The sequence below is a fragment of the Gymnogyps californianus genome, chromosome 6 (genome assembly GCF_018139145.2).
Source record: "Gymnogyps californianus isolate 813 chromosome 6, ASM1813914v2, whole genome shotgun sequence".
Taxonomy (NCBI): domain Eukaryota; kingdom Metazoa; phylum Chordata; class Aves; order Accipitriformes; family Cathartidae; genus Gymnogyps; species Gymnogyps californianus.
In genome coordinates this window covers 28,558,696-28,571,921 of record NC_059476.1, presented here as the reverse complement: position 1 = coordinate 28,571,921, position 13,226 = coordinate 28,558,696, and the positions used below count along the sequence as shown (strand labels likewise).

General features: G+C 37.9%; 1 long non-coding RNA gene across 2 annotated transcripts in view; it reads right to left on the bottom strand.

Annotated features, from left to right (window-relative positions):
* The window catches only part of LOC127017545 (uncharacterized), a 166,428-nt gene that overhangs the window by 89,112 nt on the left and 64,090 nt on the right, over positions 1-13,226 (bottom strand). For both annotated transcript variants that reach the window (XR_007766614.1, XR_007766613.1), the window contains exon 2: positions 1,788-1,839. This is a non-coding gene — a long non-coding RNA (uncharacterized LOC127017545). The remainder of the gene's footprint in view (positions 1-1,787; positions 1,840-13,226) is intronic.

Genomic DNA, 13,226 nt, shown 5'->3' with positions numbered 1-13,226 from the left:
AGTTTTTGTATGGGGTTTTTTTCAGTTACATTGACAACGAGTACCTCGTGTGGGCCTCGAAAAAACTGTAGGGTTTTTTTTTGTTTGTTTGTTTTTTTAACTTATTTAGAAGACTGAAAATTCATCCAGTAACACAGCTTCTAGGTGGATCAAGAATTCTCTTGTGTTTTGGAATTTTTCAGTGGGAAAGGGAAGACATAGAGAACAAATGAGCCTCTCGCCCTTGGGGAAGGCCCTGCACACTACTCCACCTCTCTCAGCCTCACTCACTCAATACGTAAATGTGGACATAAATGAGAATCACCTCAAATCCAGGACATGCAGCATGCACCGCTGTCCAAACATTACATGGCTGAGCAATAGGAGATGTAAATTCACTTCCCTACCCTCAAAGAGTCAGAGAGTGAATCTGAGCTCCTATTTCAGTAACTAAGGATGAACCAAGATTGATTAGGCTTTATTGCATTTGACTTCTACCCACAAGGAAATAAAGATGTCTGCTGCTAACACTAATGGACCACCTGCCAACAAGAAATCTTAGTAAACTATGCAACAAAGGATACAAGAAACCACCCTGAAGATTACTGAAACTCTCCGCAAAGCCTAAGTCCTTTCACATCTCAATCAGGTGCAAGAATGGGCCACTCTCTCATTTACAGTTTCTTCCCTGAATACCTGCATACATCTATTGCTTACTTCTCCTTACTGCCCCTTTGGGAGCAATGCCTGTTAATTGAAATGGCCCCCCTTTGTAACAGTCAGCAGCTGGTTTGATTACTGTATTCCAATAAATAATATGGCTGTATTAATTCAGACAGAGCAATTAACACACAGGGCAGACATTTTTACTGTGTCACTTTTACTGTATACTACCAATTAGGTGTTTCTATCTGAAATACTATCCCCTATTGAAAGCCAAATAAATTCAGCTACAGTTTGATCTTTCCAACAACTGTATCCCCCATTAAGAAGCATCTGACAGCACCTTTCAAGCCATTCACATTGATCTTCTCTGCCCTGAACTTGCATCTGGATTCACATTCAATCCTTTGTGTTTGCCTTTTATTTTTAAGGAGGAAAAAATAAATGCAATTAATAAATTTTGGATCGGATACTAAAAAATGACATTGGCTGATTAGATCCATGTTCTACTTTCTGTTATTTAGATTCACCACAAGCATCATTCACAGAAAGAAAATAAAATTTACTGCCTAGAAAAATTAATATTCTACCAAAGCAATGCTAAAACTTTACCAGATTTGGAAAGGTGGGGGAGCAGAAGAGGTATTTGTAAAGCACCACAGTATTTGCATAAGAGCACCTCGTCTTCTGTCAAAGACATTGCATGACTTCTCAGAAATTTAATTTTCAAGGAGCACAAAGAGAACAGTAGTTTGGTAAGTTGTGTAACAGCTGAAACTGAAGTGATCACAGGATAGGTTTTATTCACTGCTTAGAGGTTTTCTGAATCAGAGCTAAGTTTGAAAATGCTCTATCATTCTTAAGTACGATAAATGATAGATATATTTACATTTTTTCCTGTTCTTTTAATCGGTTTACATTAAGTGGGCCATATTATTACAATATTTTTGTACGTATTTAAGAAGTTAAAAGAGTTCTTTGTATCCATATTTCTCTCATGATAAAAAGGCTTTACTGTTCCTTGCCTGGACAGTTCCTTGACAGTTTCTGGTGTTTTCCAAAGAGCCAGTGCTATTAGCCTTATTCAGACAGATATAAAGCTGTTATAAAAGTATATGGTACAGAGAAACTGAAGCTGTACTCACATGTAAAGATATTTCATGCTTATCAATCTTGCATTCTCTTCAGGTTGTATCTCTAAAATGGAAATAAGAGTTACCATCATCTGTTTTTACTGGCTTATCACGTTCACTTAAATCCTGGTCTAAATGGCTTCAGGAACAGTTATTTTTCTAACTGTTGATAATTAAAAGAAAATCAACACTTTTAGGAATATTCTGAGCACACTTTAAAGGGAACGCGAATGAATTGCTCGAGAATGAGTCCTTGCTTGAGAGGAGCATGTTACATTTTTTTTTACTTTTTAGTTTCGAGTAAACCTTCATCAAACAGTCTCTTGTTTTGGCTTATCAAATAAATACTGATGTTTATTATTAAAGCTATTAAATAAAAAGAGAAGGAAGTAATAGTGGTTTCATACTTCAGAGACCTGAACAGATTACTGGTTATCCCCCTCACTCAGTTACATGACTATGAAGATCTTTAAGCATTACACGGTGTAAAAGCAATGCAGGAACCAGGCAGCATTTTATTGCATGATTTCTCCAGAAATAGGCTTCCCATCCTTCATTTGAATAAAAGCCAATTTGCAAAAATGCTGGATAGAAAGCATGAGATACCAATCATGGTATAAGATATTTGATACTGACTGCTCTCTACATGCTGTGATTGTGCACTTCAAACTGTCCTGTTCATTCAGAATATTCAAATTGTAGCTCATGACAGTTCAAGAAAGTGGTAAACACTTAACAGAATAAAAAAAAAAATAAAAAAAAAAATCTGTGAAGGTACTGGGTACACTGACTTTTTCCCTGAACTTCTCTAATTCCTTAAAGCTTTCTTCTACTCTTCACTGCATAGCCAGATATCAGCTTTCTCCCCACAGAGCCTCTGAGCTACAATCCCGCAGATAGCGGCTGTGAAATGAAGCAGAGCCAGTAAGTGCAGTAGCTTTACAAGTTTCCTTAAGGAGCCCATAGCCACTAAGTGCGGTAAGTAACATAGAAGCAATAGCTTCTACAATGTACAATCTGCTTTCTGGAAGCTTCACAGCAGCCAGAGAAAGCAATTTCAAGGAACAAAGAAACATGTATAGACCTACTGCTATCTTACATTTCGGATCTCCTGTAAACTCCTAGATCAGGCATAAGTCTATGTAGATGTTCGTTACAATTGCTTGAGAAATGAGTGCAGCCTGCTTGCACGAGTCAATTGGTCTTTATCACCTTCCTGTCACCTGTCTTGTTAATGAGTTTAAACACAAATAACCAAGTGCTTATATGGAGAGAAACTAATGCTGGTTTTGAGATATTAAGAAAATGTAGTAAGTTTGATGTTATTTTAAAACCAGGTGGAGTTGCTGACAAACTGGATGTTGACACCTCCATGCACAATGCTCAGGAGCACGAGGAACTTCCCAGGAGCAGGAGTTCCTGAGCTGGAGCTGGCAGGAGGGTACTGCATTCCTACTAAGCCAAAAAACAAGCAACACAACTCCTTGGGCAGAAAGTTAGAGGGCAATTTTTAAATATCTAGGTTAGGAAGCTTCTGGGATTTTTAAAACTTGTCTCTGAACTACACAGGTAGTACGTAACTACATTACCTTCTTGTACCGCCTAGGATACGAGGAAATCAGGGTGAAAGGGAAAGGATACAACCCCCCCAAAAGCATTTTCTTCCATCTGTAGCTATAGTCTTCAAGGAGTCTCCTGACCACAGTCTACCAGTGCTGCCCACACATCTGATCTGCTTGTGTCACTGGTCCCTACCCTGTTTCTACTAAGGTCAATACACTACCTTGGAATGTCTAGCCTATTTCTGCTAACTGAAGTCATCTCGCAGTACTGGATGCTCGCTGGAGTGGCTCAACCAGCAGGCTGCAGGAGATAGCATGAAGCAGGAGGCAGTCAGCATGTCCACAGCAGGAAACTCACCCAAAGTGAATTTCAGAGTCAGACTGTGGAAGCTCACGTAAACCTTTTTTTTCCTTTTTTAAATTCATCGGATAAAGGCTTTAAACTTTTTCTGTCAAATAATAGAAAAGACCACATGATGACAACTCATTGACTTAGCTTAAATAATTGGCCCTCGGATAAATATTATGCACAGGAAACAATTTACAACCAGGAGGAGAGAAAGCCAGCTTTTGCACAGACACACCCAGAACAGAGTAATAAAACACTTGAATTCTCTGCAAGCCCTTCGAAAGGGAATTAAGAAGTGGGTTGTGCTAGCTTCCTCTTTACCCCCACCGTGAACAAAGAAAAAAATTTCTTCAGATCAAAAACTTTTTTGTTTGTTTTATGAACTACAGGATCAGATCTAGACTACCCCCTCTTAGCACTACCTTCTTGCTCCTTCACTCTTGCACACTAAGCAAATGAAAATATCTTCCCACAGGTCTTCCTAGTAGCACTGGAAACACTCTCAGAATAGGCTTCATAATCCACTCTCATATTCATTTCAGCACTTCTATAAAATCCAAGTAAATACTCCAAGTTTTTATGTTAATTCTCTTCTTCCAGTTTCCCTCATCATCAGAGACGACACACACAAGTGAAGAGCATAGCCACCTTGGCATATGAGGACATGGAGAAATGGTAGCTAAGGACTATAAAACATTCACTCACATAAAACATACATTAGTCTTAAATACATGGATGATGCCAGACTTCAATAATACCAGAATAATCTGATGAGCAGCGTGAAGTATCATAGTAAGGCTTACTTTACATTGTATAATGTCTTCATTACCTTCAACTCCTCTATAAAACAGACAACAGAAATAGATAACATCAAAGAAAAAAGGTTTCTAGATAGAAACTGTATTGTAATTAAAGAGTAAATAACTTCCAGTGAACAAGTAGCAGCCATAACTGTAGAAGCAACGGTCTCCCTTCCATCGAAAGCAAAGTGCCTCATAACTGCATGATTTAGTTCAAAGATGCCCAAAACCTGGGGAAGTCATTTCAGAGTTCTTGAGTCTACTATAATAAATGGGAACAGAATATTAAAATAATTATCAACTACATTTGACAAATTAAGCTTATATTCTGACCCAGGTGTGCTTCTGTAGTCAGTACTAGAGCTGCTCATTGTTGGAAAAAGCTGTGAAGTCCCTCATGTCATCCCTCTGTCCCTCCTACTGTTTCTGTAATCTGTTTGGAGAATACTCACAATGACAGAGGCTTCATAGGCCAGAGCTTTACTATCACCACCTTCAGAAAGCTTTTCCCAAATTTCAACCCAGATATTCCTTGATGCTTTAACTCCCTCATTTTCTGTCACCACAAATATGGAAAAAAATTATTTGTGGAAACCTTTCTACATCTCTGAAGGCTGCTAACATGTTCCTCTGTAGACCTAAGGACTCCAAATTCAGTCTTTGTCAATAGGTTTCTTATTTACACCACCACTCTTCTCTGGATTTCTGATCAGGCCACATTTTCTTGAAACGGTGGGCCACAAATGAACATAGTTCGCTGCTGATGCCTTCCCAGTGCCGAGCAGGGCAAGACTATATCATGTGTTATGTGGATTCTACATTTGTTTATAAATCCCTGTTCATTGTTTCCTATCTTCACAACAGCATGACATTGCTGATTCATGTTCAATTTCTGATTGACTAAAAACCTAAATCCTTTTAAGCAGAAACTGTTGGTTAGCCTGTTTACCTCTGTTCTTAAATAATTATTCAACTTAGATGTTAGCAATTTTTTTGTCAGAGCGATTCTAATGAAGTAAATATGCCTACTGCAAACACATTAACCAAAAGGATCTGAATTTTTTAAGTTACATGCACCACAACTTAATACAGAGCTACTGGCAGCTCAAACTAGCACATAATATTGTATGGCCTAACTCCTTTTTCATTTCCAAGAATAGTATCTCTATTTCATAAACAGTAGCACAATAAATACAGCCATTTGTCATGTGGAAGAGAAACACAAGGGAAGTGTATAGTATGTATATTACTTTCTTAATCTGATTGAGCCTTTAGAAGAAAACATTTCAGTCAAGGGCAGCAGGACCCTAGCTCTAGAACTGCTACAACTCACCAAGTGCACATGGTCGGTTTCAGCTCTTTGTTGGCAGTGGGATTTTTATTCACCTGCAGCTCAGCACTAGAAAGTCTTTTGAACCTGTAAAGACTTTGCAACGTGGTGACAATTTTGTGGAAGACCCCTAATGTAGGATACTAAAAAAAAAAAAAAAAAATATATATGATGGTTGGTTTATGCATTGACTTCAAACTTTCAGGATGAAACTTTAATCTCTGCTAGTTTAGTTTTATTGCATGACTTTATAATGTGTTACTTCATTGCATTTAGTAAGATTCAAACCCAGTCAGAATATCAAAAACAGAGAAAATTTTATTCTGTTGAGCTGAACCTGGCAGCTCAGTCCATTCCTGAGTGACAAAAAATTAACAGTCCTCCTGGACAAAGTGAGATAACACTACAGTACCTAGACAGCACTGACAAAGAGAGGACATGAGAATAGAAAAGGAGGAATCACAAAAAGGACAAGAAACAAAACAAAGTGCTAATGACTGCTTTCTTAACTTAGTGCTGATCCAGAAAAAAAAAACCATCAAAACACCAGATTTTGTTTCACTGATGTTTTCTCCCACAAAACAATTAGCATCCTTGAACAAAGCTTTTATTACCCTTGTCAGTATAGCAATATCATGGAATAAAACACTACACAATCAACCTTGTTGCTCTTTGTATTATTAGCACAAGAAACACACGCCATAAAATACTGTTTAAAAGGTGCAATAAATAGCACCCAAGAGCCATTTTTGACACATAATCAGTCTTGACAAGCTTTGGGCTGACTTTGCTGGCCTATTGACCCTGCCCATAGGCAAAGCATGTCTCTTTGCCACAGCTAATCTTTTCTGGACACCCCTGTCACAGTGCAACTCCATTTGAAACAGCTGAAAAGGTCAAAGACTGTCTCTCCACTTTCAGACTGAATTCAAGTCAATTCATATCTAGGCATCCAGAGTGCTGTGATTTGCTACAGGATCTTTGCACTTGCACTCTGTTCTTTTTCCATTCCTTTCCCCCATGCCTCCATCCACCACTTTCTGAAAGCATCTTTGGCTTATTCATATACTTACAAAATTGTTAATTAAAGGCCTCATTCCTGCATTTTATAAAGCTGTGCATGCCCCGCAGATAACAACCGAGCGCAAATTCAGAGAGTAGGCTCTTTCACCCACCCAGACACAAAATACAGAACTGTGAATACAGCCTCTGAAGTGCATTTCCCCAGCCTGCACCCTTATGGCCATTGCAGTCACTGGAGTAATTTCCAGGCATTCGAGCAGTAGCTTGGCACTTACAGAAGTGAGAGTCAGAGGAGATCCACTGTTCAAAGAAACTCTCCTTCAAATAACTCTACTGACTGTCCCTCACAGCTGTGATAAAGTCCCTGTGGTGCTCTTCCTGGGTTCCTGAAAGCCAGAGCAGTCACCGGTTATTTACTGCTGCTTCCAATTCCTTGCCACTAAGAGGAAGAGAGCAAAACCAACTATCGCTTAGACTATAAGACCCATCCAGTAGTACAGCATTCATTACATATTTGTAGTGTATTACCTACATGAAATAACTGAAAGCTGAAAATTATCTTGAATGCTCAATTTAGAACTAACTGGAAAAGCAAGATGAAAAGTAACGGAAATCATGAAAACAGCATATATTTGCCAAAGTATCTAATCCATGAAGCACTATTTTAGTTACTCTTATCTCCTAGTCAAACCTTACAGGTTGGTAAGCTTTCCAGTCAGATTTACCATAAAAGGACCTGTTTTGCCACAGAAGCAGCAGCAAAATTATCTTTGACTTAAAAGCAGGCATAAACCATTGGAAGGATAAATGAACCTTTGATCAATATAACACGAACTGTGGAAAGAGGTGATTTTTTTTTTTCTCTTCTTAATCAATCGTTGTTTTCTCATTTCATTCTGACACGAAAATTATGGAGTCCAAGATGAAACTTCTTCCAAAAAGTGAGAAAAGTGTTTATTTAAGAGATCTTTAGTTGTACATACTGGATTTCTAAAAAATAATGAATTTTGAAGCAACAAAATTAAATGAGGCAATCACCTCCAACTCTGACCTTGATTAGAGTAGAATAAATGCTATTTTCTAGTGTGTAACTCAGTAAAACACACTTTAACCTCCTGTTCTTAAAAAAATAACAGGATGACTTCCAAACTCACAAAGTGAGTTAAGCTGTTAAGCAATGTATTTTAGCATTCTGGGAGCCCTAAGAAGGTAGCAGGTGCAAGGAATTTAAAATTGACCACAGAGAGGATAAAGCATATCTGTTTTCTGATTTCTGTTGCTTTTCCTCCCCAAGCCCCCTCCCTAAAATTGAGTCACACTCTGTTGCTTAGGTTTAACCCAAAGCTCACAGATGTCAATGGAAAGACACTTGGCTCATCCATTTCTCATGGTCATTTTTATCTCTTTCATCAAAAGTGATGTACAAAGAGAGCAATATCAACAGAGATGTAACTTTTTGTTGAACACAGTGCTCCCCTCCCGCAAATACACTGAAGCAAATTTCATTTGAGAAAAAAAATTATTCATTCCCTAAGATTATAATTCAATCAGCACAGTTCCCACTGGAGAACTCTCCAAGAAGCTGGCTCCTGTTGCAGAGTCATTTTGAGCCTACCATCTCACAAGTACATGCCAATAGCTTAACTAAATGCAAGCAGGCCGCACAATTATCTGTTGTCATCAGTGGAAGCAAGGTGTAATACAGCAGTGATAACGAAAGCAAGTATAGTGTTTTCATCATTCCCAGTGGAGGTACCATGCAGCACTTAGGCTTCATTATTGCATTATTGTTCCATGGTAACATAGAAAGGGGTTTGGCCTGAGTACAGATTTTGTGTCCAAGTCCAAAGCAATCAATATTATCCATGCACATAATCAAACTATTCAAGGGTAAAATTACCCTTTCAAGTCTGTGAGGTAGCTTTTACTTTAAATAAGTATTCTCTTCTCCCTGAAAACGCAACACAAAGGAAGGCAAAGAGGAAATGTGCATGGAGAAAGGAGATGTAAGAGTGAAGATCTTTTTTGTGCAGATCCCATTTCTTGAACCTGAGAGGAAAAAGAAAGAACACCAAAGTCTCTTACACACACTCCAGTTGCTTTCTCTTTTCATATACCTTAAAAGTTATTTCTAAATAATTTGTTTTTTCCCTTCTCCAACATTTTTGAAGGCACAATCAGGTAAGATAGTTGGGTTTTTGACACACACAGACAGAATGGGACTGGTCCCAGGGCTGTTCCCAGTGCTATTGCTATACAGCGTCAGCACAGAATGACACCTATGAATAAAAGTTACTGATGTCTTGCAATTTCCTGCTGTCACAAAATGATGAAGCTACTCTTAAAACAATGGTTCTGCTCTAGTGGATATAGCCCTTCTATCTGCAGCACACACAATATATAATAATATAACTTGTTCCATACACACGTGGCACTAAGCCTTTAGCCAACACGAAGAATTTGAACTGGCAACCTCCAGACTTACACATCTGTCCTGTTTCCATCTGAGTTTAAGGCCAAGCAGCTGAAAGTTAGCACAGTCCATATCCTCTGTAGATTTACACAAAGTGGACTTAACAACCATTCACTAGGATCACACAAAAATTGCCTTTTACTACCAAAAATGTGTTTATTTGATCTAGAGCCTTGTTTTCGTACCTGAAAATAAATTAAAACACAGATGTGAAAAATCTATAGCCTTACAGTTAGCTCCAGGTCAGGTCCAAACGCTAGAGCATAGGCCTACTATTACATGGTCCTTTCAGATTGCTCTTATCTTTCAAAGATTTTATACATCTGATTCTTCCTTTGGGATTTTTGGAAAAAAAGGACAGGACTTGGATTAATATTTTGCTGTAAACTTACTTTCCATAAGAGATTCTACCTTTATTAAAAATTATCTACTCTTGCCACAATTGTAAAGGGAAAGCAAGCAGAATTGTGTATGATCAACTGTAGGGTTACTTTATATATTCCAACTAAAAAAAAAACAAACCCAAAACACCCAAAAACTAAAACCACATTAATTATTTGCAGTTGTCTGTAGTGCTGTAGGTGAGGTTCAACATGTATGCTGGTTGACAATAGGTTTCCAAAGAGTTAACATATTGCAGCCAGAGCCCTCTCTGCCAGTGATTGCTTTTCTGTTTAGTTCTATAAATGAAATTTATTAAAACCATTACATGCACAGTGATGCCACAATATCCAGAGCAAAGTTACTAAATCTAAGAGAGCTTTTATTTAATCAGGAGATAGCTAACAGATGTAATGACTGGGGGATGAGGCAGAACCTGGTTTTACATTCAGACCCTGACAACATGGTTTTATCACTTTCAATAATGTGGATTCCATATTTCACTGAATCTATTACTTTAAATAAAAAGCGATCATTTCTAAAAATGTCCCATTTATTACACCCAAGCCTTTCTGCTCATGTGCCTAACTGGAATCAAATTTTTTCTTGTCTTCCAAAAACCTATCCCAGTCTTTTTTTTTTTTTTTTTTTTTTTTTTTTTTTAAACGAGTAGTTCTATCTCCCCATCCATCTTGTCTGCACAAAGAAGGGATAACCTGCAGCTGAATAACAGAAAGCCTATTCTCCCAGTGGGATCTGAGATAAGATAGACTGCATTAACCCTAAGATTCATTTCCCAGCTAGGAATTCTCCCTAACTCTTTTAAGAAGATCACAGGAAACAGGCTGGATAATGGTAAGAGATCTATTGAGTGCGCTTTCATCACCAGCTTTCATGAAGAGAGAAATGATAATAAGGTCACAGAAGCCTGAAATGCTGTGGGTGGCTAGAAGACATTTCTCTAAATACACTGGCATTTCAGTCTTGATACACAATGCAATATAGGCCATGACTATCCAGACATCTGGGATACTTTGTCCATATAAGATGGGTTTCAGATAAAAATTCTAATAGATACATCCATTTCACTGATCCTCTCCATACAGTTTTCTCTCTAAAAGGACTCATCAAAAGTTATTATCTACATAGAATTTAATTCTACTAATAGTTAATAATCGCTATTTTCAAGACACAGTTATTTGAAAATTTTTAAACTTTTTTACAAGCATGAACATTCTTACCTGCCATGTAGTACAGAGCCATCCTCTAAGCCACAAAAAACAACCAAATATTTTGCACCATACTGTCAGTGTTTAAAAGTTCCCAAATATTTTCTATGTATTAAAGAAACCACACAAGTCTTAACTCGTAACAAAGGGATTTCAAAAAAAGTACTTTCTGTACCTGTGCAAGTTCTACCAAACTACAGAGGAAGATGGATACATAGCAGTTTAATGCAAAACTACATTTCAGATAGTTGTCCTGCTCTCTCTCACCCCCTAAAAACATATATCCCATATGAGAAGACAAGCCAGAAACATTTATTCCTACTATAGCTTACAAGCCAAGTATACTGTATATTCTATTGATTTCCTCAGCCTAACGCAATACACTCCCCCCACATTTCACATTACAATGAGAACATCAAACTGCAACGACATCAAACTTCTCGCTTCTGTCTCCCTGATCCAGCAGCTTGGTGAAATCTCAGAACAGATGGAAAATATTATTTTGAGAAAAGGTCTCCATTTTGAAAGCAGATAGAGGGTGAAATAATTTCCTCATTATTGTCTGTGTTATAGTCATAATTATCCACCGTCTTCTGAAAGTGAAGCCAGTTCTGTCACAAACATTTGGAAAATTCCAGTGTATTTAACTGGCTCATTTATTTCCCTTAAGCCTAGATGCTAAGATACACAAGGAAGCGGGGCTTCCAACAAATAATATTATAAGAGGGCTTTCATTTTTATTCATTTAAAATATAAGTAGCTATTGAAAATATAGTTAATGTAAAAAGAAATAACACAGTTTTGATACACCACAGAATTCAGAAAGGAATTAAAGACCTACTTTGTAAATACCGCTTACACCTAGCTTTTATAACCAGTAACGTGACGGGGTTGAGACATTGGGTTATAGTTATTCTGAGCCATTCCTTCTCTCATTTCCTCCAACTGGGATGGACAGAATGATAGGACCAAATTTTTACCTAGCTAACTCAACAAATTGCACACTATATTCACCTGCCCACCTTCCTATTCGGGTCTTTCAACAGTAACACAAAACAGATATTTGAGTTGTGCACTCATTAGATAATTCACCTTGTTTGCTCATCTGTTTGAGTATACGACAAAATAGTTTAAATGATCTCAAGCTTAAAGCTAGTGATTTTGATTATTAAAGTCCTTACATCTGCTTTGCAGCTGTCTTTTCTACAAAATCAATAGCACAGCTGATTTAGTGCCCTCTAGGACAGCTTCAGAAAATTCTTTTACAGTTAATGTAGATGCAATTTTTCTCTGCTCCACTTCTGGCTGAGAACACAGGAAAGGTGCAATGTCAGGACAAATCCTCTGATTCTCAGTCACAGGCTGACCTCCATAAACTCAACATGAATTAGAGCAACCGCTCTGAGCTGCATGATCAGTGACAGTCTCTGCACAGAGGGAGTCTGGCTCTGTCGCAATGCATATGTAGCGCAACCCTCTCCTCTTCTGCAAAGGGAGGGTGTGTCTACAGGCCTGGATCAAAGCTGTGACAAATATTCTCTGTGTAAAGGTTGCTCTCCCACTGCTAAGAAGTATTTACTAGGCACTATCTTTATGGACGGTTTATAGCAGCACAGTGCTAATAAACAAGAATTACGCAGTGAACCCTGAAGAGTCCTTGCCTCAAAAATTGCGTCATCTATTCTCTCTTAAACCATCACACAAGTCACAGGTTTTAGCTTAATAAATACAGGAAAACAAGAGAATGCCAAAGTGAGCGAGTGCTCTAGTTTTGTTCGTATCTTGATAAAGATAAAAGTAATTTTCTGGGAATTAGCCTTGCTGCAACTTGCATATGCTTTTAAATCCAGGTGACCCTCTTATTTCCTTCACTGTCCACTTCAATAAGTGGAAAACATATAATCTCTCACACCTTAAAACAAACAGCAACGTGTTTTACATCATCCCAGTAAGACTCATTTGTCTGGTGAAAGTGAGGTTATAAAATTCCAACTTTGCCCATGGCTAAATACTATCAGAGGATTAGAATGTAAATAATGTTGTATGCATGCTATTGATGGAAAGTTCTGGTTTTATTTAAAGAATGTTTTTAATAAATATGCAACAGAAAAGGTCACCAGTGAGGAAGATGAGAGCACCAGGCTCTGTTCCCTCTCTTAGGAACTTTAGTTTGAAAGCAGCCCAAAATATTATGTGGAATAGATCTGGCAGGCAGACAATGATAAAACATATCATGTTCTCACTATGCAATCTGACGCACTGTACTTGGCAGCGTCTGCCTAGCAATGGACAAGAAATAAATTA